General features: G+C 39.6%; 1 long non-coding RNA gene across 1 annotated transcript; it reads left to right on the plus strand.

Moving 5' to 3' along the window:
- Positions 1 to 16,128: 16,128 nt before the first annotated feature.
- On the plus strand, positions 16,129 to 25,327 carry LOC131492382 (uncharacterized). The gene is made up of 3 exons (XR_009252041.1): positions 16,129 to 16,328; positions 23,440 to 23,568; positions 25,026 to 25,327. It is a non-coding gene; the product is annotated as an uncharacterized LOC131492382 (long non-coding RNA).
- Positions 25,328 to 26,422: the final 1,095 nt, after the last annotated feature.

Raw genomic sequence — 26,422 nt, forward strand, 5'->3', positions numbered from 1 at the left:
ATACCTAGCATGACTTCTGAAGGAGAACAATAGAGAGCAGTATGTAAAGAAAAAATGGCTAAGAATTTTTCAAAACCTGTAAAAGACGCAAAACCTGAGGCTTAGGAATTCTTAATAAATCTATTCTTTGGCATATTACCGCAAAGCACGTAACACCCAAATCGAAGAGGGCATTAGAAGAGCAACGAGAGATAAACTCCAATAATGGAGGCTTCACATGAAGCACAGAAGCCAAAGAATGATTCGGGTTGCACAGGTGTGCACATTTGTTAAAACTCCTTGATTTCTGCATTTGACATTTGTGCCTATCCTTGTAACAGAATTTGTATCAAAAGGAAAAAATAACCTAAACATAAATATTGAATTCTGGATAATAATATGCATATTTAAATAGGGAGAAGTGTACTGACGTGCGTAATACACTTAGAATGCATCAGAAATACAATGGACCCATGAATAGACAGAGGGCTGGACGGGTGTGTGATTTGCTGACTCTAAGCGTGGATGTAAGGGCATTTATCATACAATTCTTTCAAATTTGCTGTGTGTTGGTAAATTTTTATCATAAAATTGTAAGAAATAAGGATGAGACCAGAGACTTTAGCCCTTATACTCCTACAGAAAATTAGCTTCCAACTCCGAATATGTATCTAAAAATTTTAATCAAATGACCATTTGAGTTTGAGGGTGAAATGAAAATGCTTTAAACAAAGGTTGAGTTTCCTGCTGGAAGGACAGCTGGGGATGCACTTCAAGAAGACATTAAACAAAGAAAGAGTAGGGGCGCCTGGGTGGCGCAGTCGGTTAAGCGTCCGACTTCAGCCAGGTCGCCATCTCGCGGTCTGTGAGTTCGAGCCCCGCGTCAGGCTCTGGGCTGATGGCTCGGAGCCTGGAGCCTGTTTCCGATTCTGTGTCTCCCTCTCTCTCTGCCCCTCCCCCGTTCGTGCTCTGTCTCTCTCTGTCCCAAAAATAAATAAAAAACGTTGAAAAAAAAATTAAAAAAAAAAAAAAGTAAAATGCAAGAAGTAATGACGAATGAAAGAGTATTTTAATCACATTCACATCTATGTCACCTATTAAAACGCTCAAAAACAGTTGCTGCGTGCTTGCTTCTCCAGACCCTTGCCAGCATTCAATCTTGTCAAAGTTGACATTTGAGATATTAATAGTTTTACATTATGTATTTCTTTTTTTTTTTTTGTTTAATGTTTATTTATTTTGGAGACAGAGAGAGACAGAACATGAATGGGGGAGGGTCAGAGAGAGGGAGACACAGAATCTGAAACGGGCTCCAGGCTCTGAGCTGTCAGCACAGAGCCCGACGCGGGGCTCGAACTCACGGACCATGAGATCGTGACCTGAGCCGAAGTCGGTCACCTCACCGACTGAGCCACCCAGGCGTCCCCATTATGTACTTCAACAAAAAAAGAGGTTGAGCATTTAAAGCTTTTGATTTTAGGCAATTTTGTTCTTTCTGTAGACTCTTTCCTCAACCCAGATACTTTTTATGCTAAGTTAATGGGGTTTAAGTTTGTAACTGATTTAGTGGAGCTATTTAGTAAATTCTTTTACTCATTGACCCTCATGGGTGTTATAGATACATTTCCTAATTTGCTATTTACCTTTTATTTTATTGATGTTATCTTTTCTATTTTTATTGTTTTCATATACTTAAATTTCTCAAAAAAGTACAACTTGTCCATTATTGTTTGAATAGGATTTTTAGAAACCCTTAGCCACTCCAAAGAACATAAGTAAATTCAACTATATCTAGTTCTACACTTTCCTTATTTCGAATTTTAGGTCTCAAAATCTGATCAACTTAGATATTATTTTGTTGCACAAAATATGGTAGGAGCCCAAGTCCGTTTTCTTCTTCATTGTGATTGCATTTGCTTAAATTGCATAATGGGAAGTCACGGAAGTGTGACAACAAATACTTTTCTTGTCACTGATTGATTTGTGTTTTTAATTATCTAGAAGATTTGGGGAATGTTTCCTAAATTTATTTACTTTATATGCTTTTATATAATTTATATACTAAATTTATATATACATATATATAATTTATATATAAATTTATATACTAAATTTATATACTCCCATCTTCTAAATTTCATAAAGTCATAACAATAAAGTTGTACTTATATTCTCATGCATTTTTGACCCTTAATTATATTTTCCTTTAAGTATTGCCACTAGTCATTGCTTTTGTACTTAATAGCAGTAACAAATGAGGCTTATGAATTTTGATATCAATCTGAGATATGTTTAACCTCCCCATTTTCAAAAGCTGTTTAGTACCAATCGACTGAATTAGAAAGGAGGATCTTCTAAAGATCTCTGGGCGCTCTCTCTGTAAGGTTATTTCTTTTTCATACTTGGCACTCTAGAGTCTTGTTTCCCGGACACCCCATGCACCCAACTATATCTCAACTCGGGTAGTGCATTGGGCTCTTCCTGGGTATGTCCTCCCATGCTCTGACCTGGAGACTGTCCCCAGGCAGTAATGCGGGGTAATCAAAAGGCTCACCTCATTTGCTTCCCAACTCTCAGGGATTACTGTTCTACATTGCTTGATGTCCAACATATTGTGTATCATGGCTACACGTATTTGCCATGACTACTTACAAGGGAGGGTAAGTCCAGATGCATGTTGACTGGAATTGGAAGTCTGTCTAATGGTTAATATACCAGAAACCATGTATTTTGTAGCATTTGACACACTGCTCATGTAATTTATTTTGAAGTTCAAAGAACCTAGAATAGCCAAAGCAATGTGAAAACTGGAGAACTTATGGTACTCGATCTGAAAACATATTCTAAAGCCAGACTAATCAAAATGAGGCGGTATTGGCATAAGGATGGGCGTAGAAAACAATGAAGTAAAAATGAAAGTCCAGAAGTAAATCCATGTATGAATGGTCTTTTGATTGTTTACAAAGGTGGCAAGACAGTTAACAGGGAGAAGATGGCCATTTTAACGAATAATTCTGGGACAACCTGGTATTCACGTGCAGAACGAATATGTCTAGATTCTTACCTCACATCACATACAAAATTAACTTAAAATGAATCATAGGTTGAGATATAAGAGATACAACACTAAAAAGAACAAAAAGAGGAGAAAACCTTAATGATCTTGGGTTGGGTGAAGAGTGCTTACCATGACATAAAAACATGACCTGTAAAATAACAAATCGGTAAGTTGGACTTCATCACAATTAAAAATGCTTGTGCTTCAAAAGACACTCTTGAGAAACTGAGAAGATGAACCACAGCCTGGGAGAAAACATCTGCAAACCACATGTCTGATAAATGACTTCGAACCAGAATACCCTCTGTAACCATTGGTGGCACTGAGGGGACCAGGGAATGTCTGCAGGTTACCATGTATTGGAGTTCCACATTGGGCTCCAGCAGCAACCAGACCTGTTGCTTTTTTGTTTATTTCTGGGGGGGCCAGAGAATAGTGAGCTCAACATGGGTTCTCTATTTGCCCCCCGTAACCTTCGCCTGGGGGTGAACTTGGCCTGCATCCTATACCCAGGGTGTGGGAGGCACCCACCCAGAAAAACACTGTATGCCTGAGGCATCTGCTGAAGCAGACAGGGCACTAGGGAAGGTAAGGGAGAGCTGAACTGTTGTTCAGGGTGTAAGACTTTCTTGTCTTTTAAAGAAAGATTTCTTTTTTTTTTTATTTTAAAAGGTTTTTTACTTATTTTTGAGAGAGAGAGAGAGAGAGAGACAGAGCATGAGCGGGGGTGGGGCAGAGAGAGAGGGAGACACAGAATCTGGAGTGGGCTCCAGGCGCTGAGCTGTCAGCACAGAGTCCTAAGTGGGGCTCAAACTCGTGAACCCCGAGATCATGACCTGAGCTGAAGTTGGACGCTTAACAGACTGAGCCACCCAGGCACCCCAGGTTGGAAGGCTTTCTATAGGCCAAATAATATAGTGTTGAGATGTCAGTCTGACTTCTCAGGTGGGGTCCCAGCAGCAATGAGGTCAAACCACATTTGTTTCCAGGTGACTTTTACTAGACCCTTCGTAGCCTATCGGATAGCTTTTTGGCATCCCAACCTCCTTCTCTGTCTTGAGTTTTTTCAGCAGCTCATACCTATTCCTGGGATTTGTCACTTTCCCCCAGGTCAGCAATGGTCTGCCCCCAACCATAAATGTATTGTCCCGTGGCTGGGCTTAGCATGGATATCAGCGTCCTATACCAGGTGCTGGGGGCAGACTGGAGTATCTTAGCTTTCATTCCTGCAGTGAATGTGGCCTGATCAGTGCCCTCCACAAGCTGGGAATAGATAGGGTATCTCATTCCCAACTCCCTAAGAGTGTGTTGCCCTTCTATTTTCCCAGGGTCTTTACACAGTCTGCCTGGTCAGAGAAAGGCCATTGCCCCTCATACCCCACGGCCGCACCAACCACATTGGGATGCTTTTCCTGGCCTTTTGTTGGAACTTGGCAGTGATATCAATAACCCCAAAGGGTGCATGTTCCCTCTTTATGAGCTGAACCAGGGGCTGCGGCACTGTCTGGGTTGTTGCTATGCTTTTTTTCCCTTTGTCTTAAGGGTTAGACCGCGTGGATACCCAGTTGCCCGATTCATTGTCAGTCACCCCAACATCCTCCTCTTTGTTCTCCTCACTTTCCCAGGGATTCTGCCTCTTAGTCTACCAATCAAGCTTTGTCACAAGTGCTCCAGGCTTCAATCCTCCGCAGCCTGCATCCTCCTGGTTTTTCAGAACTCGAAGCTTTCCTAAGCTCTCCAACCTATTATCCCCTTTTCTCTGAGTCGGCAGAATAGTGGACACGCACACGTCCTTCTCCAACCTTCTGACTCTTCTTCTGACTAGATAGGTCTTACCACACGATAGCATATAAGGGATATATCATAGTTGAGAAAAATTCTGATCAATAAAATACTTAAATTTTAAAAAATCATCTATCACAAAACTACATATTGAGGAGACTCAAATTTCCCATTGAGTTCTCTCTATAAGACTATTTGAGCACAAAAGAGCATAAAATAAGAGAACAATAATTGAAGTGGTAGGTAAACTGAGAGGTTAGAAAGTGGTTGTGATTTAGGGGCGCCTGGGTGGCTCAGTCAGTTGAACATCGGACTTTGGCTCAGGTCATGATCTCACAGTCGGTGAGTCTGAGCCCTGCATGGGGCTCTCCACTGTCAGCACAGAGCCTGCCCTGGATCCTTTGTCCCCCTCTCCCTCTGACCCTTCCTTCCCCTGCTGGTGTGCTCTCTCTCCCTCTCTGTCAAAAATAAAGAAAAACATTAGAAGACAAAGTTTTATATATATATAAAAAGAAGCGGTTCTAATTTAAATGTTTTTAGGAAACGTTAACATTCCCGTGAATTGAGGCCATGGTATACAGGACTGCATACCCTGATTCTCAGTTATAGATACTTTAAATTAAAAAAAAAAAAAAAGTAATACCTGGTTTATAACGCGGAACAGAAATATAGGAAACAGTTCAGTAAAGAATAACTACAAATGACCAATCAGCACAATGAAAACGTTTCATTGAAAGTGTGATCTGGGGCGTGTCTAGTTAGTAGCTAACAGGCACTACGTTAAGAGGTACTACTCCAAAAGAGAAAATGTGTGCAGAGTTTGAAAATAAAGAAGTGATCATGTAATCCCCAAGTATAAGCAAAATATAATTGAAACAACAGAATATCCGTAAGTAAACTGGTGAAATCAGAAAATGGGATAACAATGATGTGCTTTCTGCAAGTTTGTTGTTGACCATGACTGAGCTTCTTCTTCATTCCAGCATTAAAAAAAAATCGGGAATGTAGGTTAAGTATTACCAAATACCTTTTTACATATGTTGGTATCAGTCTCATATGTATCTTCGTTATTCTCTTGTTTTGAGAAACAACACTAATACATATTCTAATGTTGGACGGACCATCTTTGCATACCTAGAATTTACCCTAATTGTCCGTAGTGTATCTCTTAGTTTCCTTTAGGATATATTTGCTAGTGTTTATTAAGACTTTTTCAGGTCTATCATGATTCGTCTTGTCAACAGTTTTATTTGTGTATTTTTATAAAGTTTCCAATACACATGTTTGTTATTTATTTTTTGCCTACTTAACATGGCAATAGCTAAGGGAGGTTTATTAGGTGTCTCAATTCTAATCTTTTTCTGTCAGTTTGCTTCTTGTGTTTATAATTTAAAAAAATCTATTTTGACATAATAATATTCACAGCCTCAAGATTCATGACAGTTATGTCTTCATTGTACAGTTTCATTTCACCTAGCACCCTGCTGCTTCTTATCAAAATTAAAATTTCCTAGAACCCTTAAGCTCTTTCTCACATGCTGTAACATAGGCACATAGTTCTTAATTTATTCCCGCACATTTTGAGGGATCAAATGTAAGATGTCACATGCTTCTCTGTTACATTCTTTTTGTACTGGAGCCTTCAGGGTGAGAACAGGCTTTTTATTCCTCTGTTTGATCATTTGTCTATATCCTCCTCCTCTGCTTAAGTTGAAAGGTAAGAACTTCATATAATGCAGTATGAAATTAAGCATACAAGTGCTTAATGTCTATTTTTTGTTCATGATCATCAGGTGTATAGACAAAATAATTGTGAACATTCACAAAGGACATGACCATTTAGATCTTTTTATGAGCATTTTTAGAAACAAACATGTTAGTATAAAAACCTTCAGTTTCAATCTCAAAGTTCTTCCTTGGGAAGGCATTATTGCTGCAAGGTACATTTACGCATTTAAGGCTGAAGAAAACACTTCAGTTTACATTAAAAATACAGCTTGATTTTAAGCCATAGCATTATACTATGCATCTCTGAGCTGGGCTAGTCAAGCATACACAGTTACCAAGCTTTTGAAAGTACTCTTTACCCAAGAATGGATAACATGTTCAGTTATTAAACAAACAAACAAACAAACAAACGAATAAATAAAATTCTTTATGGAAACTTAGGAGTTGCAAGGTCAATTTCCTTAACAGCTAACTGAGGAACAAATCCCCATCACTTAAAACAAAATAGCACTAAGGCATCCTTGGAGAGGTACAGTCTTTCATGCTTGTTGACTGTTTTTTTCAGCAAAAGATAAACAAGAGGAAATCAGCAAGATGGTGGACTAAGAACGCAGTTATCTATACAAGGAACTGTAGATACGGAAACAACCTATGTGGCTGTCAGTGGATGAATGCATAAAGAAAATGTGATGTGTGTATATATCACATTCATAGATGCTCTGTTGGCTAAAAAATATAACCAATGCTTACCATATAAGACATTACAGTTTGATACAAAGCTCCTCTAGTCCAATCCCATTCCATGGGAATGGATGTATTCTAATTGCTAATCTTCTAACACTCAGGGATCCTTTAAGAGTAATGTAGTCTATAGAAACTTTCCAAGGAAAGAACACTTGGCCGTATAGGCAGTTTTGCATATGATTCTGTAGGAGGTGGTCACCTTCAAAAAGCGTATATTGAGCACGAGGGAATTGCCAAGCATCTGTGGAAACAGATGAGAGCCCCTGACTGCAACATCCTTGGTAAGAGATCATCCATGCTCAACTTAAATGCCCCTAGTAATGGGGATCTCACTCTTTGAAGTACTCTAACTGCAAACTGACTTTCTCTTAGTCTAAAACCTGCTTCTTTCTACCTTTCCTTGACTGGCAATATTTTAGCTCTCCACACCTATATGGGATAAGTTTAATAGTAATCCCACACAATTCTCTCCAGTTAATCAAAGACCATAATTGTGTTCTCCATAAATGACATTACCAGCCTTAGCTAAGTAATGACAGAACTTTCTCCAGAGAGACAGCTACTAAAAACTGGTTCTGAAAACTGGTTCTGTTCCCCACTGGACAACATCAACAACAATATCACAACTCTATCCTAACCAATTCACCAATAATATTCTTATAAGTTCTGTTGTTTCAATAGTTCAAAGAATAAAATAGTTCCTAATGGGAACACGTAAGATTCAAAGGGGGAAATGTCAGGAATGAATCTTCTTACAGTTGAAATGACACACAGAATGAGAGTGACTGACAGCCCAGGGAAGGTAGCCACCAGGTAACAAAGAAACATGTTCTAAATCTTGTTGGAAACAGCCAACTGAACCCCACATACATATTGACTGCTAAATCAAGTAACTATCCTTAAAGGTCTAAGTATTCATACATCATTTCTGTTGCCTTTGCTGATAACAGTCCCTATAGAATCCCATTAACTTTTCTAGGGAAACAGGGAGGGCTTTTGTCTTCATACAGTCCTAGGTTCCATTACTTATTCCATTTTCTAGCTTGGATAACCCTGGAAAACATAATTAACTACTCAGATTATATTGACTGATGGACAAATAAGATAGTGTCTTGTACATTTCCTAGGTGCTCAGTAAATACTGGTTCCTTTTGCTTTTCTTTTTTTGTTTCAGTTAACCATTAACACAAATTTAGGGGCTTAAACAATAGTCATTTATTTATGTAGCTCATGGTTCTGTGAGCTGCCCGGGAATTCACTGGTCTAAATTGTCTTGGCAGCTGGACGAGCCCTGGCCTGTCCTTTTCATGGGGCCATCAGAGGCACAGCCTGTTTCAAGCTCTTTTTATATCCTGCTGGCCAAATCAAGTCACATGGCTGAGCCCTGATTCAGAAGCCTCACCATCTTCCTTCATATGAGGGCATTGAAAGATTATATGGCAAACGACGCAGAGAGAGAAATGTGAAGCATTGGTGGGGGATTAATGCAATTTACCACGTCTTCCACTGGCCACGAGAACTTGAAATACATTTCTGTAATGTATTATGGGAATCTTGTATTATAAAAGCATCTCTGGGAGACGCCTGGATGGCTCAGTCTGTTAAGTGTCCGACTTCAGCTCAGGTCATGATCTCACAGTTTGTGAGTTCCAGCCACGCCTCTGGCTCTGTGCTGACAGCTCGGAGCCTGGAGCCTGCTTCCGATTCTGTGTCTCCCTCTCTCTGTTCCACCCTCACTCACACTCTGTCTGTCTGTCTCTCTCTCAAAAATCAATAAAGATTTAAAAAAATTAAAATACATAAACAAATAAAAGCATCTCCTATCCAACCATGATAGAACAGTGAAGGAACTGATGTCACGAAATGAAATGGTAAATTGCAATATGAACTCAGAAGAGCTAACTTCTGAAAAATATATATCAGAGTAGCAATTTTCAAAGTGGGGTCTAGGGACACATGCAGTCCCCAAGACCCTTTCAGAGAGCTCATTAGGTAAAAGCTATTTTCAAAATAATATTGAGGTGTTGTTTACACTTTGTACTTCATTCCCTCACAAGTATCAGGTGGCACTTTCCAAGGTGCATGGTGTGTGATTTCATATCAGATGGAATATAGGAGCAATTATGAGACTATATCTCTTAGGTCAAACATTAAAGAGGTTTGCAAAAATGTAAAACAATGTCACTCTTCTCACTGTCTTGTTTTTTTTGCAGGGGGGTAAGGATAGTTATTGTTTTTAGAAATGTGTTATTTATGTTAGCTTGCAATGAGTTTAGATTACTTTTTTTTTAATTTAATGTTTATTTATTTTTGAGAGAGACAGAGACAGAGTGTGAACAGGGGAGGGGCAGAGAGAGGGAGGCACAGAATCTGAAACAGGCTTCAGGCTCTGAGCCATCAGCCCAGAGCCCGACACGGGGCTCGAACTCACAACCCATGAGATCGTGACCTGAGCCGAAGTCGGACGCTTAACCGACTGAGCCACCCAGGCACCCCAGATTACTTTTAATGAATTATTAAATGTGTTTAAAATTTTCTCAGTTTTGATTTGTAGTGCAATAAATGTCAACAAAGATAATCTTCAAAATGAAATCTATTTGGGGTCCTCCATAATTTGTAAGAGTGTAAAGGATTCCCAAGACCAAAATGCTTTAGAATATGAAAAAAGTTAAAAAATAAAGTTTAAAAACTGGTATGTGCAGAAAGAAATCGTTTCTATGAAACAGAACTAGAAAGCCATAGGAAAAAGCATGATGAAATTCAAAGAAGACAGTTTGCATTAAAAAAGGATGTTACATGGGATAAAGAATTATTTCAAGAAAGGTAAAACATAGTCAAAGAATTATTGAAATCCCATCAGTAGCTGCTAGGATCAGAGTCAACATTTTGAAATAATAAACTGACACTGACAGAAACACTGGGAGGTTCTCCCAGAAGGGAATGCAAAAGGAGGAAATGAGTGAAAACATGAGAAAGAAAAGGATAGTTATGAAGACAAAATTATCTCCTTGAGGAAGAGCCACAGGCACTGGAACGAGAGTTACTACAGCAGGCAAAACAGAATAGAACGTTCCTGAAAAGTCTAATAAATTAACATGTGTTTTAAGATCTGAATATGAAGTTTGAAAAGATTTCTATAACAACGGGTAGAAATCCACGAAAAGAGTCTCGATTCTTCAGGACTCTCTGGCTCACGGTTCTCAATATACTATTTATTTCCACTTGACGAAGGAAGGCTGTTTGTTACTCCTAACTTTTATTTCTATTTGAATCAGCTTCCAGCTCATGATGAGCAATTTGGATTGCTTGATCCCTTGGTCTGTCAAGATCATGTGTTCAGTCTCTACAAAGACCTGATCAAATTCTGAAAGTTATTTACGAAGAGGAGAATGAATACTTCATTAGGACTTGTTCCAGGATCTTGGCTGATTTGGCTGAGTCCCCTATTGTTATTTTTGAGGTTTTTGCAAGCTTCTTGCAGCATCTTGATGACCCAGGTACTTTGTGTATCATTAGGCAGATTAGGTCTTAAGGGTTAAGAGACAGAACTCCTTGCTCTATAGGCTGTTCTAACAGAAAGCTTTCTTTTGCTCTGAGCTCAAAGTTGATAGCCTCTAAAGTGGCTTCCAATAATTCCTGACTGCTAATAGTCATTCACTCCTGTATGTAATTCTTTCCCTTTGAATGTGAGCTAGAACTGGGTACTCAGGTCTAGCAAAAATAAATAAATAAATAAATAAATAAATAAATAAAACTAAAATAAATAAATAAATAAATAAATAAAGTAGCAAAATTGAGGGGCTATCACTTCCAAGGTTAGGGTACAGAAAGACCATTAACTTTCCTCTCTCAGTCTATTTCTCTCTTGAAGCTCTCATCCTGGGGGAAGCAAGCTTCTGTGCTGTGAATAGCTCTACGGACAGACACATAAGGCCAGGAAAGGGTGTCTCCAGTCAAGAGCCGGTGAGCTTGGAAACGAATCTTTGCAGGTTTGCCAACAGGCGCAGGAGTGGGCTTTTAAGCTAATCCTCCCCAGGCTGAACTTTGCAACCCTGGCAAACACCTTGATACTCCCCCCACCCCCGCCACCCCGTGTGACAGACCCTGAGCCAGAGGACCCAGGTAAGGTGCTCCCAGACTCCTGACCCACAGAAGCAGGAAGATAATACATTTTTATTGTTTTAAACAGATACAGTGGGAGCTGATGTGTTCTGTAGCAGTAGGTAATGAATACACAAGATCAAAGATGGAAGTCTTTGAGGTTATTTGCCTAACTCTTCGGGGGAGGTAACGAAATTTGTTGAATGTTGCTTCTGAAATTCAAAGAAACCATGGGACACGCTTTTTCTTTCTCAGTAGAAGGTTGTGTAAGCAGGAGCAGCTTTTCCTTTCATTATGGAGGAATATCGCAGCATACCCAGACCACTGGGCCTGCCGGAATTTCACCGAGGCGACAAACCCTTTTCATTCCAGAAGTCTATTTCTGATTTTCAGCAATGTGCATCTTACCAGGTCAAAAGTTGTTATATGGAAACTTGAGGTGTCATTTATGAACAGAATAGCAGTAAAATTATATTCTCAATGATATTTTATATATTTAAAAATAAATACATATAGCACCTTTGTTTGTGTTCTATAGAAATATATTAACTTTTAGGTAAAGAATAATCTTTAAAGGGCACCTGGGTGAGCATCTGACTCTTGCTCTGAGTCGGGCTCTGCACTAACAGCAAGGAACCTGTTTGGGATTCTCTCTCTCTCTCTCTCTCTCTCTCTCTCTGTCTCTCAGAATAAATATATATATATTTTAAAAAAAGCATAGTATTTAATATAATTAAATAAAAAATTAATTACGTGCACAGAGGGCAGCATCTACTCTGATTTTTCGGATGGACTCTGAGTAGCCTAGTGTGGCCAGAACTCATCATTGTACTTAATATAGTAGAAGATACGCACGAGCCAGGGCTGGTGAATCCAGACACTTAATAGCAAAGCCCAGCACAATCATCATGAATTCAAGTCTGCTTTCCTTCTCTACCTTGACCTATTTCTTCTTGAATTTTAAATCCAGTTACCGAAGCTCTTTTTTTTTTTCGTGTAGCTAATTTACATTATTTACATACAAAATAGGAAACATTTCTACTTGCTTGGCTTAAATAATCCAATAGCGAGACGATCTGAATTTCCCAAAAAATGTTTCTCAGAAAGGCTTCTGTAAGTGAAGTCTGTTTCCTTCATTGTCAACAGGTCTGAGTGTGTGTTCCAATTCTGCTTGGGGCTAGCTGCGTAAGGTGTCAAATTGTTTCACGTCTCACAATGTCAGGGTTTTTGCTGAAGCTTATGGGCGAGTTTATGAATATCCACTAATCTTTTTTGAAGGACCAGATGGAATTACATTATGAGCAGTGTTTTGTGAGGTCGAGTGTCAAATATAAGTTAGGTTACACATTATGCAATATAAAACAACAAATTACAGATGATGAAGTGTTTTTCTAGAAAAGCAGTTTATTGACCACCCTTGGGTTTCTGGCGACCAGAGACTGTCTACCTGGTACCGAAACCCATTCTTAATTCTCTTTTTTCATCGATATGTTCATTCGTCATTCAGTCATTAATCAATTCACCATTCAGTGTTTTATTTATCCATTAGAATTATTTATGTGGTTCCTACAGAAGGTAATAGACAATAGTTCCATTTAAAAATGCATTACAGTGAATTCCTGGAAGAAGAACAAGCGAGAGAGCCGAGTCCTGGATACGAGACCAGGTTGGCTGCTAAGTTGGTTTGTGATCTTAGAGTTTCTTCACCGCTTTCTAAAGCTGTTTCCTTAGCTTAAAATGAGGACGGTGTTAGCATAGATGATTTAAAAATGCCTCTCATCCCTGATTTTCTCTGAGCATGCAGAGCACCTGATTTCAGAAGTGACTTCTTCCAAGAGGCTTGGCGAAGAGGCCAAGAGGCCTTCCAAGAGGCCTTCCAAGAGGCAAGGCCGCCACTCTCTGCCCTTGTCCATAACCAGAGTCTGGATCTGCTATGGCAAGATGTCAGGAGGAGACAAGATAGGGAGGCGGGAGGAGCGCTGAGCCCTGCCAAGGTTCAGAGCATATTTCTGGTGGAAAACATGTTCATGGAAAGGTCAAAGAACAGGAGGAGAGCGAAAAGGAAGTGAGAAGTGAAAAAGCAGACAGCTGTGAGTCTTGCTTCCTTAACCTTGAAGGGGAACATAAGGTCCTCGTTAAAACAATCCTTGTTCTGTAATCACCCACAGCCTGGTGACTCCACTACCCGTGCATGCCAGCACCCACCATGCAGCCAGCCTTCTGTGCTTCACACAGAACTTCTTACTTCCCACTCGCAGCTGCTGCCCCACCGTACTCTCATTCTTCAACGCAAGCCTGTTTGCCCAAGGCAGGGTGCCTTAGATCCCGGATTCCCAGGAGGCAGTGTGCAACGGAATCATATGTCAGGTTGTTAAACATCCTGATTCATGGGCGCAATCCCCAGATAGTCTGCCGCGGTGGGTGTGGGGTGGTGTCCTGCAAACAGAACGCTTGACACACATGAGTGGACTCTGATAGAGCTGACCTTTGGGGTATGGCTCGAGAAATGTGACGCAAATCAACTGCCGGGGAGTTCTTTGACTACGCAAGAAAAATCCTAGGTTGTCACAGTGTGTGTGTGAAGTCACTGTGTGTGTGAGCCTGTTCTCTCGATGGAAGGGTGTGGTTTCTATTTTTAAAATCTTTCATTTTTTACGGTGCGACATTTTTTACGGTGTGATATCTTAAAGCTTTTACAAGTTGCTATATAAATATAGTATTATATGTCTACGTATAGTTCTCCATATGCAGAAATAATATATACCCTCCAAGAACATCATATTTATAGGTTGAAAATATAATATGTATCCAACTATTTACATAAAAGTGTCTGCCCCTGTTCACATGTGATACACATAAGAAATTTAAACCTAATAATGTACTTTTGTTCAAAATGTATTGTATAGATACGTAAAGCCCCATATCTGTCCATAGCATGCACAGTTGTATGTTTCTATGGATTTAACGGTTATTGTTTATTTGAGGTATAGTATCCATCACTTTCTAATTGACTGATGATATTAACTGAATAATCCATTGTGCCTATTATGAGTACAGGAAGGAAAAATTATGGAAAGACAAAAGGAAATAAAATGCATGAAGGTAGTGTGCCAAGGACTTGCAGAGATTGTATCGCATTGATCAGTACTTGTCCTTACAAAGCTCCCCCTTCAACAGTAGAAAGTAAGTGTAAAAATGCAAGCAAGCAATGCTGACGTAGTAGGATGCACACAGTAATACAGGAGAACAGATGAGGTTGAAATTAGTTTTGCCTGTGAACTTAGTTTTATAGAAACAGTGCTTTCTGGGCTTTAAGGATGAATATTTTTTCACTCTAATCACTTCTAGGTGCTAGGAGTCCAAGCATGAGCAGGACACAAATCCATGTCCTTGTGGAACTTATTATTATTTTTAATGTTTATTTATCTTTGAGGGAAAGAGTGTGTGGCAGGAAGGGCAGAGAGAGAGGGAGACAGAGGATCCGAAGCGGGCACAGAGCCTGATGCAGGGCTTGAACTCACAAACCATGAGATCATGACCTGAGCCGAGGTTGGAAGCTTAACTGACGGAACCACCCAGGTGCCCCTTATATTCTTCAGGGAACTTATATTCTGCAGGGAAAAAAGATAGGTAGAAGATAGTCCCATAAAAAATGAATGCTCCCTTTTGATCTAGGTAGAAGGGGAAGGACAGACAAGGGCGTGAGGGACAGAAGAATGATAATACTTTTGAGGGTCTAGACATGGTTCAATGTGCATGGAATATAAAGTGGAAGAGTGAGTGTGGAGAAGAACAGAGCTGGGAACAAGTCAAGGGAGAGATGATGATCTTTCAGGTCAGGATCAAGTTTAAAGAAACCTTTCCCCATAGAGTAATAGTAAGTCCCTGAAAGAGTCCCTGTAAAACAGGCACATCATCAAAGCAGTGGCACATGAACAAAGCCACGTTGGCCACAGAAGGGGACTGGATTGGAGGCTATGAAACTATAGCCAGGAAAATCAATGAGGAGACCAAGGAGAAATAGTGGGGGATGAGTGGAGCTGTCTACAAGGTCAAACAGATGTGTCTGGGTGACTGACAGATGTGTTAGAAGAAGGATAAATGAAAGACAGAAAGATGCTAAAGACAACTGCCATGATTCTGTTTAGGCCAAATAGTGGATTTGCTGAGAAAGGGAACACCAGAGAAAAAACAAGTTTTGGGATCGTTTATTAAATTTCTGACTTTTATAATAAAAGTTGACAAGCTTATGAAACATCCAGATGGAATAAAATTATTTGCAAATCTTATGTCTGATATGATAAAGAACTTGCAGCTAGAATAAAAAAGGAACTCTTCTTTTTAATTTTTAAAGTTTATTGGGGCACCTGGGTGGCTCAGTTGGTTAAGCGTCCAACTTCGGCTCAGGTCATGATCTCGAGGTCTGTGAGTTCAAGCCCCGCGTCAGGCTCTGTGTTGACAACTCAGAGCCCCTCCCCCTGCTCACACTCTGTTTCTCTATCTCAAAAAGAAAGAAAGATTAATTTTTTAAAGTGTATTTATTCGTTTTGATAGGGGGGAGAGGCAGAGGGAAGGAGAGAGAATCCCAAGCAGGCTCTGTGCTGTCAGCACAGAGCCCAACACAGGGCTCGATCCCACCAACTGTGAGATCACCCACCAACTATGAGATATGACCTGAGCCCAGGTCAAGAGTCGGATGCTTAACTGACTGAGGCACTCAGGTGCCCTTAGGGGGTTAGAACTTTTAGTCACTCTCCTCTCACACATACCTCCAAGGAGGGGAGAGGGGCTGGAGGCTGAGTCAGCCAAGAGACGGTGACTTAATCAATCCTGACTATGCAGTGAAGCCTCCGTAAAGAGCCTAACAGACAGGGTTTGGAGAGCATCCAGGTTGGTGAACACGTAGAGATGGGAGAGAGAGGCACACCTAGAGAAGGTATGGAAGCTGTGTACCCTCTCCCCGTGCTTCACCCTGTGTATGTCTTCATCTGGCTGTTGATTTGTATCCTTTATCACATTATTTAATAAACTGGTCCTCAAAACTAAGCATTTCCCTGAGTTCTGTGAGCCGCTCTTGCAAATTAAGAGAATCAAGGAGAAGGTCATTAAACTTCCAGTGCATAGAAGATTGGTCAGAAGTATGCAGGTAACAGCCTGGGGCTCGCAAAACCGGCCTCTGAAGTGGGGGGAGCAGTCCTTAACCTGTACAGTCTGCTGTTACCTCTGAGTAGGCAGTGTCAGAGGTGAGTTGAATTCTTAGACTTCCTCCTGGTGTTGTAGGGGATGTGGGGACCCCCCCCCCAACCCGACACACACATTGGAATTGGGTCTGAAAATCTTAAAAGAGTTCCAGATTTATAAAGTCATTTTCTATGTTCTTCTAAGAAACTGGGGCATGACTGAAAGTTTTTAGAGAGTGATTAAATAACCTCAGAGTTTGCATTCTATGTGAAAATTCCAGCAATCATGCATTTGAAAGGATTTGTGCTCATTCCAACTTTATGTTCTCAGTCCACGTAGAGCAAATAAGGCATTTTTAAAATTCATTCATTTTATCACTCACACATTCGACAAACATTGGTAAACACTGACAATCTGCCAGGTATTTGATTAGGCACAGCTAAGTGAGTAAATAAACAGGATCATCTAACCTGGTGAGAAGCACTCTAAAGAAAAACATCAGTTTCACATGATGGAATGTGAGGTAAATTGTAATATGAGAACCAAGTGATGAAAAAAGGAAGGCAAGTAAAACTTATGGGAGGAACACTTCAGGCAAAGGAACAAGTTCCGAGGCTCCAAACCAAGAGAACCCAGAGTGATTGGAGCCTGGTCATCAAGGAGCTTGTTAGGAGATGAGGCTGGGTCAAGGCCATGACAAGGGGTTTGAGTTTTATTTTCAATGAAGCTAAGCTCCCGGAGGACTTCAGGTGGAAGCTGGTGACCATATGTTACATTTTAAAGGCTCCCTCTGGTTTCTTTGTAACAAATGTTTCTATATGTTGCAATCATGGGGTTCATTTACACACACACACACACACGCACACGCACACGCACACACACACACAAATCACTTCTCTCATTTTGGGAATAGGGTAGGAATGCACGTTCCTTTTGTAATGTTAAGCTTGGTCATATGATTGGCTTTGGCAAACAAATTACAAGCAGAGGTGATTTGTGTAACTTCTTGGTCAAAGTTTTAAAGAGCCCTTTCACAATTTATTATGCCCTTTTTGTTCTGCTTTGGGGATCATATGTGGAGATTGGAGCCTCCATTAGCTAGATTCCAGAAGGTCTCAGATGTGCTGAGCACTTTCTGTGTACTCCCTCCTCACTTGTTTAAACCACTGAGATTTTTGCTTTGTTTTGTTACCACAGCATAATCTAGACTAACTGATCAACACGGCATGTTTAGGGAATTTCCATCTGAGTCCTGACTTGCCAAGCTAGAAGCCATAACCCTATTTCCTAGCTTCTTTTGTGGTAGGAGCACAAGTGTGATATAGGCATTTTCTATCTCCTACTTTTTCAGTTTTGGAAGATTGTATGTTTCTAGGAATTTATCCATTTCTTCTAGGTTGTCCTGTTGTTGGCATCTAATTTTCCATAGTATTCTCTTATAATCCTGTGCATTTCTGTGGTATCAGGTGTTACTTCCTCTTTTTCTTTTCTTATTTTATGTATGTGAGTACTTTCTCTTTTTTTCGTGACAATTCTGGCTAAGGGTTTGTCAGCTTATTTATCTTTTCAAAGATCCAGTTCTTGGTTTTATTAATTTTTTTCTTTTCTTCTTTTTTCTCTCTCTATCCTTTGTCTCTTTGTGTCAGTTATTTCTGCTCTAATACTTATTATTTTCTTTTATTCACCTTGGGTTTTGTTTGCTCTTCTTTTTCTAGTTACTTCAGGCGGAAGATTAGATTGTTTGAGTTTTTTCCTGTTTCTTGAGGTAAGCCAGTATTGCTATACTTGCTTCTTAGAACTGCTCTTACTACAGAGATTTTGGACCATTGTGGTTTCATTTTCATTTGTCTTCATGTATTTTTTTAGATTCATTATTTATTTTGAGAGAGAGAGAGAGAGAGAGAGAGAGAGAGAGAGAGAATGACTAGGGGAGGGGCAGAAAGAGAGGGAAACACAGAGTCTGAAGCAGGCTCCAGGCTCTAAGCTGTCAGCACAGAGCCCAATGTGGGGCTCAAACTCATGGACCCTGAGATCATGACCTGAGCCAAAGTTGGACGCTTAACTGACTGAGCCACTGAGGTGCCCCTAAGCTTCTTAAAAAATGTACTATTTCCTTAATCCCTTAGTATGTAAATGTTTATTATGATTCTCTGGAACATTGAGAGCTACAGTTTTTTTTTGGAGCAGAGTTCAGGAAATTGAGGTATACATCACTTTCTCTTAAAGTTTTCTGCTTTAAATTTATAGATTCTGAGAAGTAAAGACATTTATTAGTAAATCATTTGCTGGTTGGTAAGTTTTACCATGAACTCCTTTGGTGCACAGAAACATGTTAAAAAATAACCCTATTAAACTGTGTATTTTTCCTCAAAGATATATAATCACTGTCTTTGACTAATAGTGATTAGTCACTTTGACTAATCAGTCAACACACCAAGAAATTTTTGGTCTCTTTAGGGAGAGTAGACAGAACTAAATATAATGTAAAAGAATGTTCATCTCTAAAGGGAGTTAAAGTTTATCGGGAGTTTTGAGCCTGGAGAGATTCCTCACACCTGGGGTCACCTTTACTTTAAGAGACAAGATTTCTGGCCATCCTCCGCTGGCTTGGCCAGTGCCATTGAGCTTGTAAAGTTCTGTGGGATCCTGCTCTGCATTGGTTTGGCTGCTTGCCCTGATGGAAATTCTCATTTCTCCATCAGCCGATACCATAAACAAATATGCTTTATGTGCTGCTTTTGTGCTTATAGGATCGGCATGAAATATGGCCTTGGGCCACTTGAAAATGTAACTATAAAATTTTATGGGGGATAATGGTTCCCAGAGTGCTGTCCCCCATCTTCTACACTCAAACAACTTTTATGCAATGCCTACTGCTTCGGCAATAATTGACATGTCCTTGCAGAAACCAATCCAATCTCTGACTATTAATTATTTTTTAATGTAAGATGGACTATTTAAACAAATATTCATGCTAGTGGAGCTTTGTGAAGAAGGGCCACGGTGAGGCTGAAGGAGAGGGGCTGCCCAGGAAAGGGTGACCGGCCATCCAACCAAGCTTCCACCGGGGCCTTCACTTTCTTTCATCCATCAACCTTGTCTGTGGGCTCACCATCATTCTTTCTGGTAACCCATGCTTTGAATGCCCCCAGAATTTTGTGTTTTGGCTTCCCGGAGTCTGGTTTATGCTTAAAAATAGTTCACAAATAGATGTTATTTTGCTGTCTTTCCACCTCTCCTCCCTACCCGCCTCCCACTTCCTTTGTTTCTTATGTTTTGAAATGGATAACGTAAGTCCGTTTCTCATGTCATGACACACTGTGATCATTGGTCTGCTCAAGACCTTTTTTGGTTTTGGTTTTGTTTTCAACAAAACTTTGACTTTGTGTCTTCATTTCACGTAGTTGTTTCTATTTATACCTTTATGGAAAATTTTTCTGATTTGACTAATGTGGGTTTTTTTCTTCTTTGGAGGGAGAAACTGAAGATTTCCAAAGTTTGGACTGATATGTCATCTTTTGCACTCATTTATGGAAGTGGTATTTTCATAAATATCTCATTCTCTTTCTTATTTATTTTATACAGTTCCATGTTATTACTATGGAACCATGTTTGTACATATAATCTATTGCTTCCAATGATTATGGAGAAGAAGTTCAGTGTATATTCAACATGCTTAACTCGTCCAAATGATAGCCACTTACACCAGGTCTAACCCTCTGCTACCAGGCACTGTAATGAACATTTTTATACATGTGCCCTTATGGATCTGTGTGAGACTCCTTTGTGGCATATGATCTAGAGAAAAAAGTTGCTGGGTTATATGTATTGCATGCATTCTCAAGAGTGATATTCTTGGAGGATGACCACAGGAAATGGCCGATAAAAATGGACACTGTCCATGGTTCTGGAGCAAGTTCCTTGGGGACCTCAGCTCTGCCAGGTATCACTATTTGAGGTAATGGACCATGAATGATCTAAAGCTTCCCTGAGAAAGATCCAGGTTATTTGTGGTGGCAGGAGGCAATTGAGAAGATCGAGAAGAAGCAGCTGTCAACCAATCAGAACAAAAACATTAACAGATACATGGTTCCTGTGCCTCCAGCTGGCACAGGAACTCATGTATTGACTCCATAGTGCCAGGCAGGGTCTCTGGAATGGAGCCCTGGTCCACACTCCCAACAGCAGTGTGGGAATATTTTGAAAAGATGGAATTCTATCACTCCATCAGTTTGTTTCAGTGGTTTTTTTCAGATTTCATTTTTTTCTCGAGTCAATTTTATCATTTCTTTATGTTTCCACATTTGCAAATATTATAGAGGCTTTCAAATGCACTTATATATCATTAGTCAATATTTTCTCCCTCTCCTGTTTAAAATTTCTGTGTGTCTCTTCTAAAAGCTCCGAAAGTCCTAGCAGACACTATTAATAAGAGTGGTCAAGTTATATGTTTCTCCAGAAGTATTTCTTTTCTTTCCTTCCCTCCTCCTCCTCATTATTATTCTTATCCCTCTTTTCCTCTTGTTTGGGCCCTCCTCTGACAGTCTTACATGGTGTGCACAGAGGTAAACTATGGTCACCACTGTGTCTTTTTCTACATACACGCATGTCCAATGCCGCTGCTTCTTATGAGCACTGCCCTGTCCATCATGTTCTGCCTCAGCCTCCATTATATAATACCAACTCCCAATTGACTCCAACTTTATTACTGAATACAGCAGCCCAGTGGCCCCACTGCTTCTACCTGTCAATCGTGTTGCAACAGTATCACCATCTTCTGGCAGATATGACGTTGCCCTCCTGCCACCTTTCTGCACACTTTTTCACTGCAGTGACCCAAACAAAGGGCATTCTGTGTTGAATCTACTTTTTATGACTCTCTGAGGAAGATTAATAGAGCACATGTGTCCTAGTGTTTCAGAGAGATTTAGGAAGCCAGATCTGGAAGCTTTTAGTTATAGCCACCAACCCTTTCTCTATGACTCACATGCGAATATTGAAGGCCTGGATCAGGAGACAGATTTTTACGTCAAATAATAATGTTCTTCTTCTGAAACAGAGGCCAAGCTTGTTTGCTTGGTATTTCTCTCTTTGAGTGTGAAGGCTCTTCCGTTCCCTAAGGAAATGGACTTTTAGTAGATTAACTTCCATCAGTTCAGCTATGTCAGTACCCCAGGGATGTACATTGCTCCTTCTCTCCATTCCATCCAAATAAGAATGCCAAGGGAGAAAATAACTAGAAGATGGATAAAATGTTGGCAAGGGCCTAGTCAGTGTACCTTTGCTCCAAATATACCAAGTTACAGAGTAAACAAAAAGAGTCAGATAAAAGTGGGCACAGATGACAGGTAATAGAGCATAAGAGTAATTTACAATTACAAATATGTCTGGGAAGTGCTTCCACCTCTGGATCGTATTTGGATGAGTCTTGGCGGTCAGAATTCATGAACCCACCTGCCCTGGGGATCATTTTGTCTCTTCAGTATGGCTTGTATCTCTTTACTGATTTAGTCAGTATGCATTATGTATCATAATCTCCAAGAGGCCAACATGATACTTTTCATTTCCAGGTTCTTATGAACCTTTCTTCCATTCCCCTACCTATGCAACAGATATTCTAAATCTTATAACACTTTTTCTATAATTTTTAAAGTTTAACTTAACGTCTGTGCTGGCTGACATGGTATGACATTCTTAAGCTTTTGACACCTTTTTCTTTATGAAAGAACCATTGATGAAGGCTAATGGGAGGTAAATTGTAATGTTCTTTTGTGCTTGAAGGAGTTACTTGTGGAATAAGAGACAGAAGGCTTGAGGTTGAGTCCCAGATCACCAGCTCTTCAGACCTATGGCTGTGGCTAACTTATTCAACCTTTGTAGGTAGACTACCAGGCTTCTTTCTATGATAAAAAGTAGGATAATTACCCCTGGCTATTATGGTACCACTATTGAATAAAAATCAGTACGAGAACACTTTATTGTCTCTAAATTTTATGCATGTATAGCAAGATGGATAATATTTTATTTTCTTAACAACTGACTAGGGGCATTCTTCTTAGAATAGAACTAACTTTATTGAGTCAATAATTTGATGAGTATGCTAGGGGTAGAAGTTAAACCTCTAGTTGAACAGAGTAGCACAAAGTCTTCAAACTAAAATTTTGAACTGAGAACTTATAGAAGAAATTAGGGAATGTGTGATGAGTAGAGGGCATTGTAAGCACCCTGAGTATCTCTTTGTGAGAAATGTAGTATCTCCACTTGAATCTCACCCATCCCCACCCTTAGTCTTTACCATGTATCCAACACATCTGAATGTGTTGTAAAATCTGGTGGAAGGGGTCGTTTTTCATTTTGAGAAAGCCACTTCTGAAAGTGGTTGGAACGCAAGGTGTATGGTTGGGGTGCTTGCTCCTGCAGCATCTTTGTCTATACCAGATACATTGTTTTAGATGAACTGACCGAGAAGAAAAGAAACACAGTTGTTGAGTTAAATTCCTGTGGACGAATACTTCCCACCATTATTTCTTTGTAAAAGTTACGAGCAAATGTAACTACCAACCCCAAACCATGGCAGTGCAGGTCAGGCACTGGGAAAGAAATATGTTCCACTCGTATAGACAGCTTGGAAATTGAAGACCAAGTATAGGGTTCCTAGAATGTGCAATGGTTCCTAGAACATGGCAGAAAGAGTAGCTGATAGCTTAATTTGGGCTATAGAACCAGGGTTTCTTCTTGGTAGAGAAGGGGAGGGTATGAAGACATAGGCCTAGGGCAAATTCTCAGCATATGGGTGCTCTGCAATTAGCATACAGACTTGAGAGCAACCATTTATGGTCAATATCACAATTTTTTCTGGGTTACAGTTGGTGGAAAGGCTCCCTCTTCTGGGCCAACATCCTGAAGTTCTCGGAAGCCTATGAATTCTGCCGGAAGTCTGGAAAGATGGCCACGATTCCCAAACGTCTGGGAACCATAATCTAGAAGATGGTGAGGTGAGAGATGGCAACTGCTAGATATGAGTCAGTTACTGGAACTGTGTTTGGAATAAAGGCAGCAAGAGGAAGAGAAGCTTAATCCTCAGGTGTCCAGGGAGAGGCCCTGGACAGAGTGAGAAAGGCTTGTTCATTAGGAAACACTCCCCTGCCTTGACCCTCAGAGGAGCAGACCCACCCCCTACCAAGTTCCATATTCTGATCCTCTAAACCCTGCCAGGACAGAGGCAAAATCAAGGCACACCTGAAGAGGGCCAAACAGAACAGCAGGCCTCTGCATATGTGGGATATCCTTGGTTATTCTCATCTTTCCCTCATGTAACTTTGACATGAAAGTTCTTATTTTTTGTCCTTGGACCCAATTTAGCAAAATCCCCCATTTGAACCTCATGTTATCCATAGAAATGTAAGCAAGAATGCACAGAGTGAGATGGAAGAGTTTGCAAATGTTATGTCACTGAGACAGACCTTCCTCTTATCAATGGTGGAAACTTGACACTTGTTAAGAGAATTTACTCAAAACTTGAGACTACATGCATTTCAATATTGGACTCGAAAACTATCCCTTAGGGCTGCTGAGGAATTATTTAACTATCAGGAGAAATTATCTTTCCTGGCTTTTCATTTATTATTGATTAGAGTCCAGACACTGAAATTAACATATAAACTTGTAGGGATTGAGGAGTTATAAACGATTTTTGATCAACAGAAGTGGAAATGATTTTCTTTCAGATAGCAAAATATAATCCCAAAGATCCATAGTTTTATGGTCCTGTAGAATTTTGACTAGTTGTGCATGTAACTTAGCAAAATCATTTCACTATCCCAGTTGAGCCTGACTATATAAATTTCTGTTCCTTAAATGCTCTTATAACAGCTTTACAAGCCTGTTGTTTAACTCATTAATAAGTTAAATTATCTTTGATATGTTGGTACAAGAGTCATGTTTTACTTTATTGTAGAAACATACATTGAGAGACTGACAGAAAAGTCTGGACAGTGAAAGAAACTCCCGTCTAGTAATTTGTACTCCTCTTCCAAATAAACCAGAGTCTCAGTTGCATCTCGTGACTGATTCCTTGATTTTAACCATTCATTGTGCGTAAACTTAAATCCCAGGGCATTTATCTTGTTGTATATACCCGGAAAATTTATAGAAAGAATATGAAACTCAAGTCATGCAGAGTAGACACCATTATTATTTGGGCTCAACACTGTAATTTCCTACTGCTTGTCTGTCATCATTCTAAGGTTTCTTGTTTGATAAAGTCACCTCTGTTTCTTTTTAATGCTACCCACTCAACGCATATATCTGAAAACTGCTTATTTTCCCCCTGTTTACGTATGATGAGAAAATGCCTACTCATATTTAAAAGTATGAATTACTCTGATTTGAATAGGTGTTCTAGCTCGCTCACTTTTTCTTCCTCTTGTTCTGTGATTCTTAACTTTTTGAGGATGCACTTAGGTAATCTAATGAGACCTTTGGATCCCCCATGCTGGAAAAGATGGACATATACGTGATGTTTTGCAAATAATTACAAGATTTGAAAGATCCTATGGAGCTCGCTCTGTGAATCAATCAAGAATCTGGGAGCCACAAATCAAGAGACCCTCCTCTACCATTAAGTAAAGCCTTCCTATCTTTTTTTTTTTTTCCTGTTTCTAAATCCACATCCCTAGCCTCCTGTTTGAATTTGAGGACCGTGTCCTGGGTTCTGTTTATAACCAAACTGTTTCAGCATCTTATTTCGTTTGGCTCCTGTGTCTCCCTTAGCGTTGCATTTAGTTTTAACCATAATATGATATACATTTTTGGGACATGAATTGTGTCTTTCACAAGAGATATGGTCTCATCTAATTTCTCTAATATATACTTTTCTTGATGTAACTTGAACTCCTAAGCCATTTATCTTGCCTTATGACTTTCCACATACCGCTAAAATGTAACTATGTGAGATGGAAATAGAAAAAAAGTCAAATGCCAGTTGATATTGTAAGTAATATCCACTCTTTGGGGCCAAGTGAACAACCCTTAGATAAAAGTTATCATCCTCGCTGTATTGTTTTTAAAGAGGTTGTATTTTCCACTATACTATGGGTCCTTAGAAGCATACAAATATTATCATCTTTGAATTGTTCCCGTCCTGAGCGGACCATTTGGCACGGAGCAGCAGTTCATAAAACAGTTGAATGGATAATGAATGATAGAAGGTATTTGAAAAATTCTTTTCCTTCAAGCAGATATTGTGTTTTTCAGTCTCATGGTTCAATTACTGTTGGATTAGTTAGTAAACATACCCCACTTTCCTTCCAAGCGATCTATTACTATTGACATTGTGATTAATAATTCTAGTGTATAAACAGGGAAGTAAATGAAAACGGAATTTTGTGTGTAAAATATACGCTAAATAGAAGAAAGAGAAGCAGTCAATATTTTGCAAATGGAAAGGGTCCAGACCATTTAAGGTACATCATTTTAAGCTTACAGACTGATGTATTTCTTGAATTTCACCTATGACCGGAGTTTTGGAAGCTAAAGTCAAAACAGTTTGCCTAGAGAGGTATTTATTGGTTCTTGTACTCAAAAGTGTCTTTTCTGAAACACTGCGGACTAGAAGAAAGAACATGTGCTCTGGAGGAAAAGGACTGACTTAGAATGTGGGATTCATTCCTTTTAGCTGTGGGATCAAGACCAGGTATTTAACTTTTATATTTCTCATTTTCTTCATCCATAAAATTTGAAGTTATAGAACATATAGGGTTGTTCACTCATTTCATAAGTCAAATAATAGCAATATCTCAGGATAGTGCCTGGACTACAGGATGTATTAATACATGGAATCTATTAGTA

The sequence above is a fragment of the Neofelis nebulosa genome, chromosome 13 (genome assembly GCF_028018385.1).
Source record: "Neofelis nebulosa isolate mNeoNeb1 chromosome 13, mNeoNeb1.pri, whole genome shotgun sequence".
In the NCBI taxonomy this organism is placed as follows: Eukaryota; Metazoa; Chordata; class Mammalia; order Carnivora; family Felidae; genus Neofelis; species Neofelis nebulosa.